This window comes from Pyxicephalus adspersus, chromosome 3 (assembly GCF_032062135.1).
Source record: "Pyxicephalus adspersus chromosome 3, UCB_Pads_2.0, whole genome shotgun sequence".
In the NCBI taxonomy this organism is placed as follows: domain Eukaryota; kingdom Metazoa; phylum Chordata; class Amphibia; order Anura; family Pyxicephalidae; genus Pyxicephalus; species Pyxicephalus adspersus.
Window position 1 is genome coordinate 39,031,858 of NC_092860.1, and position 24,584 is coordinate 39,056,441.

A 24,584-nucleotide genomic window follows, 5' to 3' on the forward strand; every position below is an offset into this window, starting at 1 on the left:
CAACAAACACAATGATACCGGTCCTATGAATGGGTTATGCCAGGCTATGGCCCTTTCCAGCTCTCTTTGTAAAGGTCTTGTGTAAAGGCCCATCTTCTGGTATCTCTTCCTATCTGGTATGCTCTTATATCTATGCTTGGAGATACAGTAAGGCTTCCTGCAATGACACATTTGGATGTGCCATCCAGGAGGATCTGGACAAAAAGTGCAACCTAAGTGGGGTGCTGGTACCATCTCATGTTACTGTACAGTAACAAGGCAACTAGCAAAATGCAACACTATTACAAATATTAGGAAGAATAAGTAGAGAGAAAGGGTCTGTGGTGAAATCCATTCCCTTTATACAGGTTGGGTTACTTTTACACCTCCTGTCAGCCTGTAGTTGCTTTTATTTGCACCATGGCAAGGTAAATTGATTTTTAACTGCAAGTCTTAAATGGACCTCAGTGACATGACTATAGCCTTTTAAAGCTCTGCTGTAAAAAAATACAAGATAATATTATTTATTCAAAGGTATACATATTTCACAGTGTAAGCCACAAGATGCAGAAATGTTACTTATTGTAAATGTGCATGGGTTTTCTTCAGTAGGTGGGGTTTAGGTGGTTGTTTTAATAGACAGAACACTCAGAATACACAGCAATGAGTTTCATCCACGAACACTAAAAGAGTTGAGACACAGGTGAGTTATTTACAAATGTAGCCATTGGAGAAGATTTGGATAGTAGAAAAGCTGTGGCCATACTATCAACATTACATTTTTACATATTCTTTAGAAGCAGTAATTGACTTTTAAAACATGTCTTCATGGTTCTCACCAACTGCAGGCAGGGTGGAGCAACGCATCTTTACTTCTTAGAAGTGATCCAGGGAAGTCCTGTTATGTACTATAACAAGTTATGTTTGGGTACTCTGTCCTTCTCTCATAATCCTGGGCCACCTCCATTGTGTTTATACTAAAGATTAGTTGGCTCAAAAGCTGCCAAGAGATTGCTAAGCAAGTGGAGCAGAATGAGCTGCAGAAATTAAAGTAAAAACATTTCTACTATATTTTGAGAATGTGTCGCTCTACTGTGCCTGCAGTTACAGATGGCAGTAAGGGTTTGTTGATCTCATTTACCGTTTTTTTTAAAATTTGTACTTTAAATGTCCATATGTTTGTAGCTTGGCCTCAGCTATGCTTTAAAAATTGAATAACTGCAGAGTAATCCATCAATAGTTCACTGGCTTTTGTTAGGTTGCTATTTATTATGCTACAATTTTTTTTTATTTTTTTTTAAATATCAGACTGATCTAAACCTTTAGTTGCGGGATTATCATTTATACCAATTGTCACACGTAAAGCACTCTTTCACATCTTGCCTTTACAAGTAGAAATATGAATATACCGGTTGCGCGTCTGCAAAATAGGCTGTTTTTGTTCTATCTTGTAAAGGGCATGTAGTATTGTAAAATAAATTTGCCTATTCACAGAAATCCTGTTTCTGGATGATCATATTTCCCTGCCATAAAACCCATTCTTCATGGCTATAGAGAAGATAGAACTTTTTCTTTCCCATGACTAACTCCCTCAGCATGGGATAAATTTAGCCAAACAATCAGGAATTCGAGAAGAGATTAGGATCTTAATTCTGACAATAGTTTTGCCTTGATAACCTCGGCTCTTTACATTTAATGTCTTCCAGATGTTGAAAACTGGGTGGCATTAAAAAGAAAATGGAAATAGGCAGGGCTTGACTAAATACATTGCCTAAAAAATGTAAGGGAACACTGAAATTACATATCAGATCTTCAAGACTAAAATAATCAAGTTGAAAATCTTTATTGAAGTATGTTGTATAATTAATTGAAAACAAAATGATGTAAGAATAGTTGATGGGAACCATAATCATTAACCTTCTGAAAGCTGGATTGAAAATCACAGTGAAAATCAAAGCAAAAGAATGAGAACATTGAATGATCGAATGTGCATGAATTTCATCATAACAACTCATAATGCAACTCAGTAGTGTGTATGACCTTGTGCCTGTATGCGCTCCTGAAAATGTCTAGTCATGCTTCCGATGAGACAATGGATGGTAGCCTGGGGAGGATCTCCTCTGAGGCCTGGTTCAGGGTAAGTCTGTGGTACTACTTGGTGAAGTCAGATGCATCAATGCATAATGTCTTAGAGGGTTTCAATTGCATTCAGATCTGGAGAAGATGTTTGTCAATAGTAACTTCATCCAGGAAATGCCTACACACTCTTGTCACATGAGGCCGGGCATTGTCCTGCACAAAGAGCAACTCAGGCTTCATTGCATCAGCGTAATGACTAATACTGGTTCTGAGGATTTCAATCCGGCATGTAACACCAGTTAGGGTACCATTAGCTGGCATGTGGATGTCTGTGCAGTCCTCAAGGAATATACCTCCTAGACCAGTGGTCCCCAACCTTTTGGAGCTCACGGACCACCAATCTCACAGACTCTTGACTGCGCATGCGCAGGGAGCTGTGTATCATTTAAAGGGGAAGAAACTTCCCCCCCCCGAGAGATGTCATGATGCCAGAACCCACCCACTCTCCCATCGCAGACTCAGAGACACAACCTGCCCACTGCCCTGAGCCTGCGATGGAAACGACAGAGGTGGTCCGCGGCTCTGGCCAAGGCGCCCCTGAGGAGGGTCCTTCTCTTGACCCTGCTGGGGGGGGCACTGGCCAGAGCCATGGCCCACCTCTCAGACTGCTACTAGTGGGCCGGGGGATGGGGACCCCTGCCCTAGACCATCATTAACTCACTGCCAAATATGACATGCTGGATGATGTTGCAGGCAGCATAACCATTCACATTGGCAAATCCACACTATATCATGTTAGTCACATGTTCTCAGTATGAACCTGCTCTCATCTGTGAAGAGAATGGGGCACCAAAAGCATGTTTTTTAGAAAAAGGAAATAGAGCTGCGTGATACCAGACTGTTAGAACAGGTCCCACTACAGAATGTTGGGGCCACATGCCACCCTTATAGAGTATATTTCTGGTAGTTTGGTCAGGAACATGCACAGAAGTAGTCTGCTAGGGATCATCTGGTATGGCAGTGCTAATTTAGCTCCTGCCTACATAAACACAAAGATCTATTCCAATGAATGAGTTGTGTCACTCTATGGACCTATCCTGCTCATCTTGTAAAGGTCTTATGTAAAGGACAATCCTCTGGTATCTTTTCCATGCTCTATACTGGGAGACACAGCAAAGCTTCTTGCAATGGCTCATATTGATGTGCCATCCAGGAGAATCTAGACAACCAGCTCACCCTAAGTTGGGTGCAGGTACCACCTCAAGTTACTGTACAGTGACAAGGGCACTAGCAAAATGCAAGACTAATACAAAAAATTAGGAAGAATGAGGAGAGAGAAAGGGTCTGTTTTGAAACCCATTCCCTCTCTGCGGGTTAGGTTGCGGTTGCACCTCTTGTCTGCCTGTTGTTGCTTTCATTTGCACCAAAGCAAATTAAATTGATTTGCAATTGCTTATGCTTCCTAACTGGACAGATTTAATTACCTTGGTGTTATACTGTATTGAATAGGCATTCCTTTTTTAACAGAGTATAATAATCATATATAGGTATAGTAATAGTTATAGTAAAACAAATCCACTGAAACATCATGCAGACCACTAAACTTCATCACTGTTGACATTTAGTGAAAAAAACTCAATGTCTAAAAATATTTTTTATGTATAAATTATATGGAAATGTCACAATAAAAATGTAGCACTGGGCCAGATGTAAAATATCACTTCCAAATGTTTAAAAAGCATTTTCTGTGCTTTTTTAAAGTCATTTCAGGACTCTCCAAAAAGCACTGCAGGGCACACATGTATTTCATATTACTGAACCAGTGAAAGATATTATATGCACAAATACACATTTGATTTGGCATTTATTAAAAGAACCATAGACTTCATAGTAAAAACATAATAAATTAAACAATCATGTGAAATGCAACATTACAGCTGTGTTTATTTGTTAATAACAGCAAAATTACAATTGGTTTACGTGATTGATAGTAAAAAAGGCCATCAAACAGATGATTTCTAACATCTAACAGATAAATAAAGTATGGAACTAATATAAAAACAACTTAGAATTCCAAAATACCAAGTTACAGAGCTATAATAAATTCACAAGCCCTTAAAAAATATAAAAAATGTCTCACATCTATGCCCACACCAGCATATTAGCCTCCAACAGACTTCTCAGGAAATGTACACACTATACCAATAGGACAGCTTTATCGTACAGCTTAAAAATGTGTACAGTGAGAAAGTTGAACTGCTGTGTCAAAGAAGTTTAGAATTTTTTTAATATTTCTTTTTTGACAGCTTTAAAAAAACTGTACAATGTGGCATTGCATATTCTTCCTTGGCAATAATGTGTTCGGCAACAATTCAGTGCTTTACTTTTCATTATAGCTGGCAGTTCACATAATGGGCCTGTTCACTGGAGAAGGAAGAGGTGCTGTAGCTGGTATAGCCTCAGTAGGGGATGTTATAGTAAAGAAAAGCAGCATTCATTTACATAACACCATTACTGCATACTGAGGTTGGCACAGTGTGGGCCTACTTATATGCTAGGTCGGTTTTCCAATCAGAAACTGCTGTGCCGCAGAAAAAAGTGATTTTAATTGTAACATCATACTTGATAGATAAGGTATACTTGAGTAATTATCTAATTATAGAATAATTGTCTTCCAGTAATTAAAAAATATGGATATTAAAAATAATATATCAATTTTTTTAGGCAATGGATGCCAAATAATGGGATATTAAAAATGTGAATTTTTTTTTTAGTGTCTCATCTCATATCTTTAAAATCAGAAAGCCCACCAAAGGTATCATTTGGAAGTTAGCTTAAGATCAGTAGGCAAGGCATTCTTACTGTTTTGTCCCCCATTGGGAAGCTGTATGTTCTCCAAATTGACAGGCATCATATGACAATACTACTCTTGATTTCACATCCTAATCACCCTATGTAGTCAAGAGTAAAATCCCAAAGCAGATATAACGTAAATGAAACAACAATGTACAAGTAAACAGCACATACATTGTCATAGATTATTACCCTTGTGTATGTGTTTGTAGCAATGGTGTCTTATAGATACCTTCCCTACCTGGACCTCAATTGATCTGTGTGAAGTAAAGATACTAAAGCTTACCTAACCAGTTTAAATGATCTTTTACATAGTTGTATTACAAGTTCCAGTACACAGATTTTCAACTTACCCAAAAAAAAACAAATTTACTTTTCCAGAAGCAAACATGCACGTTACAAAATAACCATAAAATAAAGTTAAAATGATACAACTGCCATGACAAATCAAGTGTTTTCAAGTGTTTTCTCTTGGTGCATAGCCCTAATTGCTCTAGTCAGCTGGCTGCAGCATTTATCTAAAATCAAAAAGATCACACAGTTATAATTTCCCACATATCAAGCCAGCATCCAGAGCTCTTTGAGCCAAGCTCTGGGCTTGAGAATAAAAGCTAGAGCAGACAAAACAAATGATTCTGTGTTTTACAACCTTTCACTGTTTCCTCCTAAGTGACTATGTTGTTTAGGCTTCTAAAATAACATCTTAATAGGGAGATACCAAAGTAGCTAGTAGAGTCCAAGCTTAAAAATGAATGTAAAGCATGATATGGTAGGTAATACCAAAAAGGCTATTAGCAAAAACAGAGCTTGGCGCCACTTGTAAATGTGCAAAAAAAAACACTTGTGCACCATAATGTTATCATATTAGAAACACCCAGAGTCTGAAAATAACATCATAACAGTACATTATACTTTTTTTTAGTTTTGGGTATAATGAGACGTCTTTTTCATAGGGTTTTGTTTCTGTCTGTGACACTCATTTTTCCCTAACTTTGCTCACTTTGTTCTGTCCCTGCACTGCACAAGAAATGAGTGGTGCGGAAGTGACCTGAAAGTAAGACATAAACATTAGTTAAACTCTTGAGGCTAATTTAATTAATAAAATAAACTAAAGCTGGGATTCGTCTCAAGGGTATAATTGGTTCAGATATAAGAGGAAATGTTCTCAATAACTGTGTACATCGTACACTGATGTTTATTATATACTGTGTGGTCTCTTCATGACTTGTTCATGAAACAATTAAATGCAAAAATCAAGCTAAAAGATAGTAAAAACTCTGTATGTTATGGTGTCATTTGAATTTGAAAGTAATTGTATGAGTTTTTACCAATGCAATATGTGTTCCAATTATACCATAGAGACCTTTTTTTATACCCTTTTATTTTAAGCATGCAACAGCTTAGCTGGTTTACATTTGGATGCTTGAGTGTAAAATCCATAGTTACCACCCTGAATAAATTCAGTTTATAACCGTTATAGCCTGAGCTTGAACTCTAGAAAAAAGATCCAGATTTCACAAGCACCACATTTTGTAACTTTCCTTTTAAACAGGGTATTCTTCCTCGCAATATCTCAGCCTCCTTCTGTTCCCCTAACACTTCTCAGTGCAGGAAGTTCCCCCATCTGCTACTCTTCCAAAAATAAAATTCTAGGTAGGCTCTCCAGGAATGTTGATGGATGACGTCCTATATAGGTCCAATCTCCAGTCCAATGGCTGCCCTAGGCCTACTCTTTAAGACAGGCTTGAATTTTAGACTTAGTTCAAGGTCATTCCTTAATATTTATCCTTTCTCACCAACCCAATTCTCTGAGCAATGCCTTCTGTGATTTGGTGAGATAGACAAGCATTCCTCACTCAGGATGGCCTCTTTCCTCCTTGTCTCACGGCACACATTAACAGAAGCGGGGGAAACAATCAAATGTAAACATTCTGGCTAACTACAGAACAACTTGTCATAACAATAACTTACTTTAAACTAGAAACATTACTCCCTGGTAGTGTCCCTACACTAGATAATCATTTGGCTCCAGCTCCCACTTACCATTTATGCCAGAGAAGATTCACATCATTACACACCATTGCTCTAACCTAAAAAGCTGCTAACTCCCCACTTTTCAAACGGTTGTTTGCATAATATTGTTTTTTATTAAAAAGTTATAATTTTGTCTCTCAGTTTTACCTATGAACAGGGCCTTTTCTAGAGTAAAGCGGACTGCTAATGTAGCACGTAACAGCTATTTAGCTTTCAAATTGCCCCGGCTTTGACCCTCTAGGAGAAGATACAGAGTAGCGTGACCTTATACCTTATATATATGAAAATGTTGCTTTCCACAACCATGGCTTTAACTACACAGGGCGTTTGCTGACAACGAGCCATAAATCATATGTGTTATTTACAGCATGCTCCTGTGTACAGGCTCAAAGTACCAAAAGTGTCACCAAATAAAAACCATTTCCACCTGAAGGGTAAGCTAAGTGTTTATTTTAGCTCACAGTTTTTAGGTACGGTGGAGTTATCCTTTTGTTTTAGTTGCATGAGAACAGGGCATAGTAAAGGTTGATTACAGGTCAGGGACTGTACCTCTGCCACATCATATTATAACAGTTTGATGACACTTGATGAGTCTTATTAGTATTTGGTAATGAATAATAAATTAAGTACATCATGACATTTCAATCATGTCTGCACATCCCCACCACAGCAGGCCTTCCCCATCCTATTCTGCTACAAGGGCAGTATGCAGTCTTGTTAAAACAAATCTTAGGAACAAGTGAAGGAAATGGCATCACTGTTGGCAGAAGGCAGAAACAGATGTTCATACAACAGAAAACAGCAGCTGCATGATACTGATTTGATAATAATAATAATGTACTAAAGCAATCCTGGTATTATAACATGGATATTTCCCATACTTGAAATGTGTAACCTTTTGTCATTCCCAGCTTTCCAGATATCCAGATAGAAACATGGATTATTTAATGCATCCTTAAAAGAACTAGAATATTATTGTAACCTAGCTAATGTCCCATCTTCAAATCTCACTCAGGACACTATCTGCATGGAGATGTTCTCCTATATCCCATTCCAACATACTGGAAGGCAAATTGGTTTCTCCCCCAAATCAATTTTTTTAGGGACATAGGATGGTTTGCTTTCATTTTGTGACATGTCCATGGACTCTGAAAAGAGTAAGGTATCAGCCTTAATTATGCATAAATGAATAATATTAGTAACCTCTAATTTACCATCTGATTTATAAAGAAAAGGCAAGCCATCTTAGTGGTCCTTGATAACCTTGATTTTATGTAAAAAACTGCACTTTAAAAATATTCAGGTTTCAAAATGATCAAATTTAATCAAGTAAAAAAAGTTCCCATCATTCTTCAATAAAGAATCATAGACAGTTTAGAATACTAGATGTCTTAAGACTGTGTTCAATTAGTACAAGAACATTCAAATCCAGAGACCTGGATTTTATAGTTTCTAACTATGTGTTAATCCTTCTATATAAAGCTGGTTTCACATATCCCTGATAATTTAAATTCAAATAAAGGAGTTGTGCTATGCAATATTACAATGTAAATATTTCATTTATTATTTTTCTTTATTTCAATGTTTTTACATATTGACTATTATTTTTACATAGTTTGACTATTGTTACCATATATTACTAAAATTGAGTGATTTGCCAGTGTAACAGAATACTTATTTAAACAATCCAAGATCCAAGATTTTCAAGTGTCTGAAAACACAATACCCATTATTTGTATGTGTACAGAATGTGTACAGAAACAGTGGTGTGTTTGAAAAAAAAAGAAGAAAAAGAAAAAACATCAAAGAAGGAAAAAGAGAGGTTGAGAAATATAAATACACTGTTGATAACAGTGTAATAAAAATGTTACTAGTAAAACATAAAAATAAAACATTTACCTAACACTACATATATTTTTCAGTAACATGTAATGCAATACAAACCTTCATCTAATTACATAAAAGAAAGCAGTTCTACACAATACATGGATTTTTGACAAATTTGTAACTTGTTTGCCAAATCGATATAGTAGACAACAAAACTTTAATAAAATGTAGATTCATGAAAAGTCTCCTAGTTACATACAGTGTATAGGATACAAACCAAAGGACACTTGTAAAGTAGAAGCAGGCATTAAGAGGTACAATAATGTATTTTTGTAGTACTCACAGATTGTTTTGCACAAGTCACAGCAGAAACTCCAAAAGTTTGTTACTTGTAGATGATTAGGACAGGCAGGAAATAACTCCTTGTGATCCAGCTTGTTACAGGATTGCTCAGTGCTGATCCTAAAGTTTAGTTTGCACATTGGTTTTGTGCATGTAGTTTTTGTTGAAAATATCCAGGAATCTGAGGAATTAATGTGATATAAGCACTTATGAAATTAAAATGTTTATACTAAGCCCAGGCGAATATTTGGCAGGTTGCCCTGCTCCTGGTCTCTTTCTGCTTGGCTCTGCTGGGACCCCACAGAGCACTTGTTAATGAGATCTGTGCTTTATCAGGTTGTGCTGTTGTAGTCTGCCAGTTGTAAACTTTACTTCCCCTCCTCAAATGACACAGCTGGAAATCCCACTCCCACATTCATTTGCTTAGATTTGTAAACTGGTTAGCTAGATTCCCATGCTGCTGGAGGTCACCATCACAAAGGTTATCACAACCTCACCTCAGAAGAGTCAGACAAGATCACAGTTAATTATTTACTTGCTGGTATTTTTTTAAATATCATTCAATTAAAAAAAAAGATATAAAGATAAGAAAAAAATTCAAGCAAAAGTTATTAAACCAGGACATTTAATTAATCAAATATTAGGCCTGATTTATTAAAGCTCTCCATGGCTGGAGAGAACACAATTTCAGCAGTGAAGCTGGGTGATCCAGCAATCCTGGAATGGATTTCTTAAAAGTCATTTGCTACTTGTTAGTAAATGTTTTCAATCCTGGGCCAGATCCATTCCAGTTTTGCTGGATCACCCAGCTTCACTGCTGAAAGTGTATTCTTTTCAGCCTTGGAGAGCTTTAATAAATCAGGCCCTATGATTGGGAATGTCCACTCTTTTGTAGATTGGGCTGGAAGTGTGGAGAGCAGCGGCTGATGGTCAAACTTTGTTCTGCAGCAAGCTAGTAGTTCCAGATGGGGCAATACAAACAGTATTGAATGAAAACAAGTAGTAAGCCGTACAGTGCATGTGCAGCTCAGCTTTGGTTGTCAGGATACACAGCAATCCCTGCTTTCCCTGCATGTGCCGTGAGTACTCCTGCTCGGAATTACATCATCACAACCCCGCCAATCAAGATGACCAAAGATCTCTCCATGAGAAGATAGCAGGACCATATAATGGACAGGTCAATATTGTGGGTTTAGTTCCACTTCCAATACACCTTATAAATATAACATTGCAACCAGACAGATCTTTTTATTGCAGAAGGGACAGGCAATGTTAGATGAAAACTCTTTCTATTGACAATTACATTTGTTGCCTGAATGCAGAAATATCTGTTTGTATACCATGATGGTGAAATGCCAAATTCTGAATCTGAATAGCTAACCACACCATGTGCTAACTTTTGCTATTCACAGGTTAACATATTAACTTATTAACGCTAACAGCAGCTGAAACATGAACTCTCCCAATTCTTTCTGGAAATACTGGTATAAAAGAAATGGACTAAAGCCTAATTTGCCAGTTTGCAATTTAAAACGCTGATCTTTAAAGGGCTCAGGGTGCTTCTGATCTCTTGTGCTTCCAGGTGTGCTCCCTACTGGATGACTCTTCCAATGACCACTATATTACTACATGTGTCCTGTAATGACCTACAGATCTATGATTGAAACCACAGAACAATGCAGGGGACACATTATTTGATGCCTACTAGAAAGGTAAGTATTACCTGCTTTTTTTTTTACAAGGTGTGTCATTTTTTTTGCTTGCCAACATGGTCACTTTGCAAAAATTTGCAGAACTAGAAACAAGCACTTTCTAGCAATACTACGTTACTTATTACATGGAAGTGGGACATAAGTGCAGCTCTGTTTTCTGGAATTATACATTCTGTATGTAGTTTCCCAAAGAATGTTTTTTTTAACATTTTTGAATGTGGCCCTTCCAGTCATCTTCCTGTGCAGCTTCTGGTTTTACCTCACCATGGCCTAATTTTTTAAGAAGTAACCTGCAATGTCCATTCCTGGTGATATCTTGTACAGTAACATGACCGTCTACTAAAAGCCACATTTGCAATGGCTTTCCTGCAACCTGCCAAGTGTTGCATTAAATAGTTCAACCGAGCAAACATAAAGTAAGTATATCATCAACTACTTTGTGATAGTGGCTTTATATACCAATAAATGTACTCCCCTACATGGGGAATCTGCTGGTAGGACTTTAGTTCCCAGGCATTGCTGTATGCGATGAGAACAGAAGGTAATAATGGTCTACTTAAATTAACAAATGCTGAAGACAGCAGAGAGTGCTCTGGGAATCCTGATGAGAACATTGTAAAGGTAAATACCATTAACTGATAATTTACATACTCAGCTCTCTGCTGCGTTCCAGGAAAATTCAGAAAATCACACATTTAGCTTCATTTACTGTATACTTGTTTAGGGCAAGTAAAAAAACTGATTAGGTAGTAAAGTAACCATCAAGATTACAGCAATAGAATATTATAACTAATCCCTGCCAAATACTAATCAAAAATTTTATTAGATTAGATGTTAGATAGATTTTATAAAAACATTTATTCTCCTAACTAGTGGTGGTCAGATAGTTCTGGTTGGATTCAGATTTTTGCTGAACCAAACTCAACTTTTAATTTCTGATATTTAGAGTGTGGTAAAATTGCCTAAACTCTAGTACACCTGTCTCAATTTTCGACAGAGGGCCAATGTATCCTTCTTCAAAAGGCAAACCACGGCTAGCCAAGGTGCCATATTCTGCTATAATTTCCATATTTATGCAGATAAAAGATAGATAAAATATACCTAAATAACAAGGGACAGAGCTTGAAGTCTATTTAGGGACATATAGGAAAAGAGAGAAGGCAGATCGTGTTTGTTGCTAATACCATGGGGGAAAAAGTACTTAGAGGGGAAAAAGCTTTTGGGAAATGTGATTTTGGAAAAAGGCTTAGGATATAGTACTTTGACAAAAGTGCTTGGGAACAGTAGGACTCTTATCACAGAATAATTACCAGCAATACACCATTTTTTTTCTAGTGTGTATAAATGTGCCATTTTTGTCAATACAATAGAAGCTGAATGGAACAAAAAAAAGGATTCAGACAGCCCTATTGCTGTCCAAGGTTCCTAAAATAAGCTAAGAAAATAGAAAATAATGATTTTTCAGCAAAATTTATTATTTTAAACCTTTTAAAAATATGTCTACTCTCAACCAAAATTTAATTAACAAATCAGTTAAACATTGATTAGGGACATTGAACTGGATTGAGCTGCTCAAGCAGGTGGGCAAGAAGATGTATGGCTATCTTCATCATTACCAGATTTTTTGGCCTTTTTAAAAAGTTTTAAACAGAGGTTAGAAAGCTGTTTTCAAAGCAGAGTGATCAGTCACAGTGTTGACATTTCTGTCTGCTGATCACAGGAAAGCAGCAGACAGATTTATATGGCAAGTCAATGTTTAGTAAATACAACATTGTCAAATAATGGCGGCTGTTCAATAGCAGGAGTCAATGACCAGAACCAACCTATGTTGTCATTACATTGATATGTATACTTAAATATGTACCAATGCTTATGCATGCATTGTGGCCTTAGCATTTATCTAATTTTAAATAAATGAGACACCAAAATTTTATATATTGCTGACCTGTCCAACTTGGTAATAGTGGCCAGACATGTGAAGCATGTAATTTGCCTTCTTTCAAGTCTACTGGATGAAGCTAATTTAGTAAATGTGTTCCCGGAGTTAGCTATTATATTTTTCAAAACTTGTGTAGGATACAACAGTTCTATTATCCTAGATATATATATATATATATATATATATATATATATATATACAGCAATAAGGTAGACAGCATTTTTGGTCCAAAGGTCCAAAATACTTAGAAAGCAATAAACCATTTAACACCTCCTCTTTCTACGTTAATATTGATCAGTTCTGCTTTAGGGCTCTTTGTCAGGGCAAATCTCCCACAAATTTAGGTGTAAACTTTTCTTACATAAACACAATAAAGATTTGTGATTTAAGCTAATGAAACATAGAACAGAGAAAAACAAAATCTATCATTTCCTGGAAATACTGTCACAGATATATCTGTTTTCATTTATTCTCAATTTAAATTCAGCCTAGATAAAAGAGCTGTAGAGGAAGGATTTCCATACAATCTCTTCTCTCTGTACTGTGAAAATAAACAGTTAAAGGGAAGATTAAGTAACCCTGGCATTGGCACTGCTTAGTACTTGAAGGGAAAACTGTTTAAATGTAGACTTTTTCAATTAGTTTTTTGCATTATTCAAACATTTAGCTAGTCACCTCCTAAACAAGCTGCATCAGGCAAATCTTAGTAGGCAGATTATCCTTCATTAGTTTACATTTGCCTGACATTTCATATATGTATATTTATTTGAACATATAAATATATATGACTATATATAATACACCCTATTGATAAAAAAAACTGATAATGTATCAGGTGAATGTCACATTACCAATAAACTGTAAAAACAGCTTTTAACTGTGTGGCCAAATTTGCAGGCCTGAGCTAACAATAGTGATGATGATTTTTATATACTTGGACAAAATACCAAATATGGGCCTGATTAACATGATATCAGAGGGAACCCCGGAAGACAGCTCCCTGAAATTTAGAAGAATGTACAGGGAATGTAAACTATTCTAATATAAATATTGTGAATGTTACAGGTTTATATATTTTTCACCTGGAAACTGTTTAGTAAAAGTACAGTAAATGTATCCATTCAACCTAAACCCCACACATCTAAATGATTGTTTCATCGATAAAAGTTTCAATATAACAACATAGGTTATCTCAGCTATGTTGTTTCTGTAGATAACCCTAAGTGCTTTGGAAACCCTTGCTAATTAAATAAATGTTTATATAAAAAGTAATAAAAACAGAGTTTTAAATGGATTTTCGACATCAGTTTAAAACCTGTAAGTTCATGTAAGTAGATTGTTTCCTGCTTAAAAGTATGGCCTAGTATAGCAATTAGTTAGTAGTTAGTGACAAGGTGGCAACTAACCTTCCCCCCCACATAAGCATTAGCATGGAAGGTTAGATTGCCTAAATTGATAGCTAGTTCTCAGACAAACCTTAAACAACCAGACAATTTCAACACATCCAACCATCTTCTAATGTCTTTAGCTGGCTATAAAACAAAGTGTGTGGATGTACAATCTGATAATCTGATTCACAGAGAGATGTATGGACCTATTACCAGTTTCAACTACTTTAAAATCAAGTGAAGAAACAGAAGGTGCTTCCCCAAGTTTGGGAAGGGCCCAGAAAATCAAACGGGACTGTTTCTAGTTTTTGTCAAAATTCTTTGTAGGGGGATATGGTGTAAGACAAGTGGGGGAAAGAGGGAGGAGAAGGTAATATTACTAATGCTGTGCCTTGCAATGATTTCGACTCCTGTTTAGAACAGCAGTCGCCAACCAGTGGTCCGCAAGAAAATTTCGGTGGTCCGTAGAAAAATTACCCTTACTGTTACCATTACACATACACATGCAATTACCTTCACACAATCCCCTTCCCTAATAGAGTTTAGTCGTAAAAAAAAAAGAGGGGGCACGGTATGGGCTCACCCCACTACACCTCTGCCTGTGTCACTCAAAGGGAAAGAAACCTCCCCCAGAGCGACGTCATTACACCAGAACCAGCCCACTCTCCTATCGCAGGCTCAGAGTGGGCCAGTGCGTCCCCCCAGTAGTGTCCTTCTCCTGACCCCACGGGGGGTGGACCGGCCAGAGCCGTGGACCACCAAAGAATTCTTTGTAAAAAAAGAGTGGGCATGCATGCCCAGTCCCAAAAAAAGTGAGGGCACGACATTCCCACCTCTACCCACCCCACTACACCCCTGCTTCTATGGGACACTCACCTACATTTGCTTTTTTTCTTCTTCTCATTCATTATCATCATTTTTCCATCCCTCTATCCCTTCAATTCATTCTTCAATTCCACACCTTCTTCATCAATACATTGTCCATCATACTACCTCCATATTTAATCCTCGGACATCCTACATTTTTTCTCCCCATCCCTACTGATCTTATCCCTAAGCCAATTAATTTATTAGGAACCCCCCTCCCCTTTTTTCCCCCTGCGATGGGGGTACTGGCTCTGGCCAATGCGCCCCCCAGCGCTGTCCCTCCCCCTGATCATGTCCCTCGTATGGGCACAGCCCTGCGCTACTGTCCCCTCAGGATGTTTAGCAAGCAGGTCTGAGGCTACCATGGGAGAGTGGGCAGGTTCTGGCATCATCACGTCACTCTGGGGGAAGTTTCTTCCCCTTTGAGCGACACACGGCTCCCCGTGCATGCAAAGTGCGCATTCCTGAGCTGGCGCATGCACACTTGCTTCTACTACTCGCCTTTTAAAAAAAAATTCATATTAATAGTCTGCGGGATTCAAAATTATGAATTAAGTGGTTTATGAGGTCCGAAAGGTTGGCGACCACTGGTCTAGAAGATATGTGGAAAGGCACCATAAAAGTAACCTCTAAATATATATTTAAATGGTGTAAAGTTATATAATATAAATGTAGTTATTTCTTTTTGTTAATACTAATTTCCTTGAGAAGTTTAGACATGTTAGATGATCACAAATACAGCTTTTCTTTAATAGTTTTACAGCTATTACAGTGACCTGAAAGAAAAAAAAAACAGAACATTGGGCATATACAGAAAACTTTCACCAAAGGACAACAGGCAGTTTGCTTCTATGTCAGCAAACATACACATAATGAAAGTTGGAAAGCCTTTGAAATGTGTCATTTTTTTAAAGAAAACCAATCCTTATTGCATGTACCACAGATCTACTCTATAAGTCCTTGTGTGCTGATTAGCTTTTTTACTTGTTCCTTGTCTTTGTTTGTTCATCTGTCTTCAGCTTATGTCAGTCTTCTGACTGTGTCACTGCACATGTTTTACCTGACTTAAATTTTTAGACCAGTAGTGCTCAACGCTTTTTCATCTGGGGCCGCTGTTGACATTGAGATAAAACTTGCAACCACAGTGCAAACAAACATAAAAGATGTATGTTTAAAAATAGAACAGTTTTCATTTAAAATGGAATTATATTTAATGTTTCTAGTTACTGTAACATACATGCACCAAATGAAAGAAATGACAAATCAAGAATTTCGGTTTATTTATGCTAATTTTATTAATGCAACGTTTTGTTAATGAAAGATACAAAACTACAGCTATCATACAGTGCTGGCCGGTCATATATTGCTCCCCGCTCACCATTCTTGCACCAAAGAGCAGAAACTACACTATACAATGCGTTCTGTCAGTTATAGGGGGGCTAACCTTCTTTGTACCCCAAAATCTCTGCAATGAACATTTCCAGAGAAATGGAACTCATGTCACAGATAATCAAGAGGTACATGTTCCTAATACTACATCTTTAGGTCCCTTCATATCCCCCTCCTAGAAATTAGGGTTTAAAGAAAGTAAGTGGCCAAATATGTGTGACAGGGTAGCCCACGGTAGGTATGACAGTATAGTTTTTCTTATCTTGTGATGGTGCTGCAGGAAAAAAAATTAGGAGGAGTTAGCCACAAGAGAACCTCACTTATCCTATGTTTTATTATGCCTACAGCTCCCCTTTCAGGAAAAATTGGGGTTTAAAGAATGTCAGCAGACATTCATATGTGACAGAGGAGTAGGATTGATAACATTTTAGTGGTGGTGGTGGTTGGGGGGGGGGGGGCACAAGAGTCCCCCACTTATCCTACATTTCCCTTCCTCTACTGTTAAAGAGATATTGGGAATCACAAAAGGTAAGTGGCCAGCTATGTGTGACAGGGTAGCACGGTATGACAGGTATAGTTTTTGTATCTTGTGATGGTGCCGTAGTGATGTAATGTTAGGGGGAGTTAGCCACAAGAGTCCAGCATTTGCACTTACATTTCCCTTTTATTACTAAGTAATTGGGGATCATAGAGAGTAAGGGGATAGCTATGTGTGACAGGTTAGCATATTATGATGGGTATAACATTTTAATAGGGAAGGGGGGGCAAAAGGGGTTTCCTACTGGCCCCCACATTTCTAGTTGCTAACATCCCTTTGTTACAGAGAAATTGGGGTTCATAGAAGGTAAGTGGCCAGCTATGTGTAACAGGCAGCTGGGCCAGCCGCTCAGTTCCTTCGCACAGCAGCATCTGCAGATTTGACTCCAGGTAGCAGTGAGTGGTACTGAGCGTCTCAGGCAGGGTTCTATGGCATGAGGAAGTGGTAACCGGACTGCAACCTTACTGCCAAAACATTAAGGGGGACCACAGCGCACAGACAACTGGTAATACCCTAACTTTCATATTTAAGGGACCCCAACATGCAAACTCAATTTTGGGACCCTGGTCCTGAAAAAGCTTCTCTTAATGTGAAAATATCCCTGATTGTTATTAGGATTTTATCCTTATGACCCCATATCTGGCAACTTGTATGCTTAGGGGCCTGAATTAAATTTTAATTACAGCTCTTAGGGTCCCCTTTGTACCCTGAAAATTCAAATTTCTATGATAGTGAAGGAGATTTAAAGTTTTATACATGGGGATAATGACATCTGCATGGACCCTGACACAGCTCTCATGCTGCTGCTGCGATTATCTCACAGTACAAGGTGGGCGGGAAGCAGCCACATTTGATTGCCAGGTCTATAGGACATGCTCACTCTCAAGGAGCTAACACTGAGTATGCTCAAGAAGCTCCCTCTCCTGGCAGCACGATCTCGATAGAGAAACATAGAAAATTTGCACTCCCCATCGGAGCAAGACAACTGAAAGGATCTGCAGGTTTCTTGGCTCTATTCCTCTCAGATCTCTCACTATCCCAGTGTCTCTCAGTGCATCAGAACAGGCGCCTGGGAAGAATTGGTCAACGACACATACAATCGTATGGTATCAAGCAATCTTCAACTTTATTATAACAAACATTAGTTTATATACCATAACAATATGCCGTTGCGCATGCTCATTTATTAGAATGAATGGAAATTCACTGGAATTCACTAAAGTATATGTATCCTAAAAGATTATTTAGCGACATAATTTCAGACACATACAAAACACCTTGTTATTAATAAACAATCAACATTATCTGAGTTTAGCAGAATTAACAAGGACACTCATCTTGGCAGAACATCAGGTTTATACACATATAGTCTAAACAACCAAAGAACACATTTAGTTCTCACGACTAAGCTCTCATAACTAAAAACTGAAACAAAATGGAGTGTCTCAGGCAACAAAATGGAGTGTCTCAGACCCTTTCAACAACAAGCCTAGAGAGCAGGGAGGGAATCAGGAGAGGGCCAGATCTGGCAGCCCCACAGGCCATAGGTTGGCCCCCCTTGTTTTAGACCATCTGAAAGTCTTTTTAGAAAATGCGTTCTTGCCCTGTAAAATATTTTACTTTGGGGATCTGTAGTCTCAGTACTAGGAATGAGGTCTGGGTCAACTATAAGTTCAACCAAATTCCTGTGTATTCAAAGTTTGTATGTTCACTCCCAAAATGATGCCCCCCCCCCCCCAACCATTGCCAGGTTATGTCAGTAACCAAATTTGGTAAATACCATTACTGGGGATTCCCAGCTGTTGCTGAAGCTAGGGGTTTGCAAGTTAACATTTTCAGGAGGTTATTGTAAAGTGGATTTACATTTCTAGACATTATGTTTGATAGAAATAAAATTACTTCTGTGGACTGAACACACTTGAATTGATGGCTGCTGCGTGCAGATTTGTTGTGCTGTGCTGTCTTCCGTATGTGTGATCCATTCTGATTATTTTTTTTTCACCCATGAGTTGTTGGGGAGGCTTGAAAAAACAGCCTGGTTAGCCTGCAGTCTGAACGAGTCTCATTTATGTAGTCTGCCTCCTATGCATTTCACTCTTTCAGCTACATGATATCAGAGTGATACTGCCATCCAATTAAAGGTGGTGACGTGGTCGGTAATCGAAATAATAATATACAGGTATCCTGAAGCACACTCACTTTGTAAATTGTCCAGTTTATGGAGCTTCTTTCCAATGTGAGGGTGTTTAAATGTCATGATGCATGTAGCATTTCCCTAATCACTTATATATTTTAGGGTAATGTGTATATATGTGTAAATCAATAGAACCTACAGAGCTAACATGGTTTAATGAACCATCTTTTTTCTTAGCTTTCTTTGTTTGATGGATTAATAAAAATGATGGAGGAATGAAACATTTATTAATATTGCCTCACTAGACAATGGAAAGGAATGATTTGTTACCAGCATTTATAGACGTGGATAAAGATAGGAAATTGGTTTTATTTGTACAATGTTGTTGATGATTGTATGTCAGGAGGGGAGATTTTTTAGACAATAAAGAGCAGTGGTCACCAACCTTACTAATTTCACTCCCATAGTGATGTCATGATGCCAGAACTCGTCCACTCTCCCATCGCAGGTCTGAGACTGAGACACAACTAGAGACACAAACCACCCACCGCCCTGGGCCTGCGATCCATACGGGAAATATGGTCTGGGGGGCGCATCAGCCAGTGACCACCAAAATTTTTGCAGACCACCGGTTGGTGACCGCTGATATAGGGAATTATGGGAAAAGATTTTCCTTTATGGCTTAAAATATAGGGAAGTTTGATGCATAGAAGTTTCCCAATGGCTACATTTGAGAGACTGATACTAAATTGCCCATTTTCAACAAGGTGAATTGAAGATATCTCAGAATTTTCCAGAAAAAACAGTTTAACTTCCACGAAACGTGTAGAACATATGATATTCTGACACTACCCAAGTTGTACGCTCGGTAGATTTTATTTTACAATGCTATATAATAAATAGAAATTTTAAAGAATTTATTGAATTATATGTGATGTGCTTGAGGCCTTAAAAGTCTCACTCTGAGTTTTTTGGTATTGTTGTGATTTATTACTTTAACCCCCCCTAGTGGTAATCCCGAGCGTGACTCAGGGTGGATTTTCCATACTAAAAGCAGTAAACCCAAGTCACACTGGGGTGGCTTTAAACCACTTACTTTGTTCCGTTGGCGTCCCCCGGAATCCTGCTGGTCCCCATCCCCCCAATCCTGCATGTCCTGGGGACATGTCCTGCTCCTCAGATCTCCAACTGCGTGAAGTGTAGAGACGATATCCGGGATTTCCCGGTGACGTCAGTGCATGCGCTGGTGCATGCGGGAGGATCAGTGGGAAATTCAAATAATTTTGTATTGGATTCAATACAAAATAGCTGTATTGAGTCTAATACAAGAAATTTTTCATATAATATATTATACAAGCCTACAATGTAAAAAAAATTTCCATGCAAAAAAAATGTAACACTTTTTGCATGGAAATTTGGACAGAATTAGAACGCTAGGGGGGGGAGGGGGGGTTCAATGATTATATAAGGTAAAAAGGAACCAATAAAATATAGTATATATTTGTTTTATATGAACATTTAAAGATAGAATTAATTTCCAAACACCTTTAGGGGCAGTGTACTCAAAGACTTTATTCACTGTAACTTTTTTTGCACCAGGATTTTATAAAATTTCCTGTGCAATAAAGCTATTATTGATAAAGTTAGAAATCTAGTGTGCTGAAAACTAAAACTTTCTATGCTATCTGCCTATTCTAGCTCTATAATTTAAAATTGTATTGTTGTAAATTATGTAAATATGAATATTAAGAGGTACAGTACAGATTTGGAGAGATACAGTACAGTGAGTTATGGGGTGCTTCTGTAATTAAAACCAACTAATTGTAAAAGAGGCATCACCCAAGCATGGTATATAAAGGATTTTGTATTTTTTTCTGTTTCCCCAGTGCCCAGCTCCCCATACATTTTTAGAGTAGTTTTCCCATGCTAAATGCTAAAATGGGCTAGAATTTAGCATAGCATTCTCACTCCATAGACTTAATTGGGGTTGCCAGATTGCAAACAGGATTTGATGAACCCCCAGAGAATTTAACTTGGACAGATTTGCTCATCTGTAGTTCTATATACACATGAGTATCTGTAGGATATGTGTTAAGATAAGCAACAAAATACAGCATACAGTATATACTAAAAAATTCCATTTTGAAAAATATGGTTCAGCCAGAATATGTTGTCCGTGTACATACAGTCCTAAAGCTACGTACACGCATCCAATGGTTCTCGCCTGATAATCAGCTCAGGGCCGTTATCGGACGAGAATCTGGCGTGTGTACAGCGCCCGTTGTCCATCGTCGGAACCACTGTCCTGGCGGATCTACGGACGATGGACAATGAACGATCCTAATGCAAGGGAAGGGGGAGAACCCGCAGCGGGGTGCCGCTCCGTCGTTCTCCCCCTCCTCTCTCCGACGAGCAGAACGGTGATGTATGTACAGCACTCGTTCATGCATTGTGCAGTGCTTAGTCGTTGGAAGCAACTATAATTGCACGTGTGTATACGGCTTTAGTCTTTTTCTGGGGTTTCAAGCTCAACCTGCATGTACACACAAATGCCAACAACATGTTTGATATATCTGAAGGACATCATATTACAAAGGACTGAGGGGGTATTGCATGTCTTCGTTCATTCTTGCAAACTTGCTAAATATAATGGATTTCTAAAAAGAAGAACAATGTTTAGTGGCAGGAATAATAGACAACCAAGGTCTTTGAAATGGTGGCTTGTTTTGCTTTCCTGCCAAGATAAAATGATCTTGCTGACATCAGGTAATTATCTGCTGACAGTGACTATACAGGAAATAGCTTTCTACTATCCTAAAGATAAAGGTCTGTCTTTTCATTATTTAATCCATTCCAAGCACATAACCTTAATCAGCTCTAATGAATATATGTGTACGCTTAGTAAAATGACTTAAGTTTAACATGTTGTTTGATCATAAAAACTGCTAAAACATTTACTGCAGTAGGATGATCTGGGTGCCTAATGTAAGAGGTTTAATGTCTGGTGATGTTATGATGTGATAAAGTTAACAAATAAAATTGTGGAAATAATAGAAAGACGTTTAGCTTCTTCAATATTTTTTTATGCACAGTTTATAAAAAAAGTTCAGCCAAAGGTCTATGGGTGAACATACCTAAAAGCTGTTCCTGTCTGTGTAAATGTATCCCTCACATTAAAGTATATGGCAAATCAAAAACATTTTTTCTAGTTTAAGACGTGCAAAAAATATAAAACTTCTGGTAGGTGAAAAATAACTTGCAACAACAATAAAGGTAACCTTCCCCTACTCTACTAAATAAAATAATTTTTCATTTGTGCTGGATCACCCAGTTTCACCTATAGTAGTCTATCTTCTCCAGCTTTGGAGAACTAAGAGAATGATGCAAGCCCAATAAGTCTGAAAGAATCCTCAGTGTCATTGTAGAGGATAACTTTCCCTGCCTCTAAATAAGTATGTATTTATTACAGTAATACAATTATGAAAAAGAAAGCACATGCAACTACACAAAGTCACATATTATTTTAGGGTAAATGCTTCAAAATATTTCCCCTTCAATGGTTTTAACTCACTATTCAGCTACAGCCTGACTGAATGTGAAGGTAATGTACAGAAATTCAGAAGCTGCTAATGCTTAAATGTTGTAATGGAAATGCTAATTACCTGACAATCATGTTTGTTAAATAACAAACAAACCTGCAAAAGAGCAATGTTTAAATCACTAGATATATTCATGCTTCACGTTAAAATATTAAAGTCAGTGAGAGCCAAGTAAAAGTCAATTTGTAGGGGAGCAACTAAAACCATTGTGTTTTTTTCTTTATTTCTTGTTCAAAGCTTTTTTTAATCAAAATAAAAAATAGGACATTTTGTTGTTAAGAAAGGCTTTTTCGAGATTTGTTGGAAGCCACTAGGTAGTTTAGAATAAAGATAGCTATAATGACGTACAGTAACTAGAAACCATATACTATTGTGCAAGTACTTTATAGTGTGCTTCTACGGCAAAAATCTTACATAGTTTGATGGCGGTCCAGGTCTATTCCCATACTTTCTTACTAAGACTTGAACCATGATCACATTCCCATTTATGTTAGTAACGGAGGGGTTTGGAAGTGATATGTGAGAGCAGGAGATTTAGAGGGACAAAAATGAGCCAGGTGAGTGTGGGACAATGTTATATTTTGTTCAAAGATGGTTAGGGAATAGCAAGGGATAATGAACATTGATGGGTATTAAATACCTAATAGAGAGGTATTGTTGCACCTGTAAGTAGGTACAAATATCAGTTTGTGAGATATGGTATGTATCCTTTAATGTTTAAATGTTTTAGGTCAGAGGGAATTTATTAGCTTATGTGGACTGATGAGGCCTAGTTCTGACTAATCTTCACAATTCTTTGTTTTGAAACGTTACATGAAACGAATGCTGATAATATATATAATCAGTCTTTGCTCTAAGCATTGAAAGTAGGCATAGAGTGCACATTTTAGTATATATTTTACTTAGCACTAAGGCTAGATCTCATACGACAGGATAATTAATGTCTTGTTACTGAGTGGTACCATCTAATACATCTGGCTATATTTTGCATTCTTGTTTAGCTTTTCCTAACTCCCCTTTAAATACTTTAGGAATGTTGTAGGCTATGTATTTTATCATAAAAACTATTTCTTAACATCATGTTTATAATAAATTTTACAGTATTGTGAACTGCTCCCATAGCACAGGTATACTATGATATCTACTATTTCTGCTAAATATCACTCCATCTCAGCTACTGCAAACATGGACTGCTGCCCAGCCTAACTACCAGTACTTACATCAGGGATGATGTCCCACTCCTTTTTTCTCTCTAGAGAGCAGAAGGGCATGAACACACAAGAAAATGGCCTCTTGCCCTTCTTTAAGAGACCTTTGACTTACTCAGGGTGCAGGCTTACCTATACTGAACACCAAAATCAATGTTGAGAGTTACAATTTTTTCTGTTGCTTCTACTTTCTCTTCTAGTGCTGGAGGCACATAAAAAGAAAAAACAACATAAAGAATACATTTCTTGGAATTGTTTCCAATAAAACCAAGTATTATTAAATATATTTCATAATATCCAAGGCTGGAGAGGATACACTTTCATCAGTGAAGCTGGGTGATCCAGAAAACCTGGAGTGGATCTGGTCCAGGATTTAAAACATTTGCTAGCTAATAGCAAATGATTTTCAAGAAATCAATTCCATGTTTGCTGTGTCACCCAGGTTTACGGGTGAAAGTGTATCCTCTCTAGCTTTGGAGAGCTTTAATAAATCAGGTCCACTGTTTATGCCTGATGATACACCTTCAAAGGGATTTTGCTATGATACAGCACAAAGAAAGCTGGCTCTACCTAGACCTGAAAGTCTTTGTATTTTTGTGTAATTGTTCTAACTATGTTCCAAAATGGTTGAAGCCTGGGGCACATAAAACATTTGCACAGCCTGGTGCCAGTGTCCCTGTCACAGATGCAGTAAGT

General features: G+C 37.6%; 1 protein-coding gene across 5 annotated transcripts in view; it reads right to left on the reverse strand.

Annotated features, from left to right (window-relative positions):
- The window catches only part of FREM1 (FRAS1 related extracellular matrix 1), an 83,598-nt gene extending 74,148 nt beyond the window's left edge, over positions 1-9,450 (reverse strand). For all 5 annotated transcript variants that reach the window (XR_011919772.1, XR_011919773.1, XM_072404295.1 and 2 more), the window contains exon 1: positions 9,116-9,450. The gene's annotated coding sequence lies outside the window, so the exon portion shown is untranslated. The remainder of the gene's footprint in view (positions 1-9,115) is intronic.
- Positions 9,451-24,584: the final 15,134 nt, after the last annotated feature.